Here is a 1366-nt window from a genome sequence, read left to right as displayed (position 1 = left end):
AAAAAAATGTTGAGATGCATAGTCTGAGGTCAAAGGAGCTCTTTCCAGGTAATTTTGATCTTTATATGAAATTATAAAGCCAGTTTATCCATAGAAAATAAAATTGGTAGAAATGAGTTTGACGGCTGTGAACAGTATACTATATTGAGTAAGAACTTAGGTGTGGGTGTCAACTAAATAGATGTACAATCCTGATTCTGTTATTCTTTGTTTATGTGTATACGGTCTAGGATGTTATCTGTGAAATGGAGTAGTATTCACTTGGTAGGGCAGCTGTGAGGATTAAATGAGTTGTACATATAACTATTTAGAACATTGCTTTTCATGTAGTGAATATTTATAGTTTCTAGCTGATATTATCACTATTAAAATTTAGGAATAGACTGGAAAAGGCTCTGCAGATAATATAATCAATATTAAATTAATAATGGTTGAAGGATTGTCACCTTGACTTCCAGTTATGTTAGGGTACTATAATTTCAGACTAATTTCTTTCCCTTGAAATCCCATAGCATTTAGTTATACTTGATTACAGCTGGCATCCTTTTATTTTCTGTATGTTTACTTATGTATGGACTTTATTGTATCAAAGTTTAAAGATCCTAGAAGACAGTGAAAGCAGCTAATTTGTTTTTAAGTTTCAATGCAGGCCAGACAGCACCGTATCTATGGTAGAAATTTGCTAATTCTTTCTGAGTAAATGAATGAATGAATGGGTGTTGTTAAAGTTCTAAGAATGGCTCTTCTACAACTTGAAATTTACCTTGGAAGTGAGAACAATGTAGCTTAAAAATTTGTACCCTCAGATTAATTTGAAATAAAAAACAATGCTAGGAATAAGTGGGACTTTTAAGCAGAGTTAAAAGAACTAGGGCTGGGGACATTTTCACTGTGAGTCAAGTAGGAGAAAGAAAAAGATTTCATCAAGAAAGGCAGTTAGAGCCTTAAGAGGAGAGAGAAATAGTTCCTAGTGAAGCCTTGGAGTCTAAGAAAGACTGACTGGTAGGAACATTTAGCTTTCACAAACTCTGTTTTCTGTGTAAGTCCATAACGCTGTATGTGTAATTCTCCAAAGCCATCAACTAAGGGTTCTTTATATCTAACTCGAATGTACAATATCGATTATAGTATTAGAAGCACAATAAATGATCACCACTGTGAAATTCACATGAATTTTAAACGCATATCAAAGAAATAAAAGTATTTTCCTTGCATTAATTTTTCTAGTCTTATAAATTCAGGACTTTCTGATTATTCCAGGAAAATATTAAAAGCCATAAAGTGATAGTTAATTCCTTTTTAAGAAGTATTTTTTCAATTTCATTTTTTAGAGATAAGTTTTCTCTCTGTTGCCCAGGCTGGAATG

Source organism: Otolemur garnettii, unplaced genomic scaffold (assembly GCF_000181295.1).
Source record: "Otolemur garnettii isolate 467f Iridium unplaced genomic scaffold, OtoGar3 scaffold00034, whole genome shotgun sequence".
Classification (NCBI taxonomy): Eukaryota; Metazoa; Chordata; class Mammalia; order Primates; family Galagidae; genus Otolemur; species Otolemur garnettii.
The sequence above is the reverse complement of the archived record's forward strand: the minus strand, read 5'-3'. Positions refer to the sequence as shown.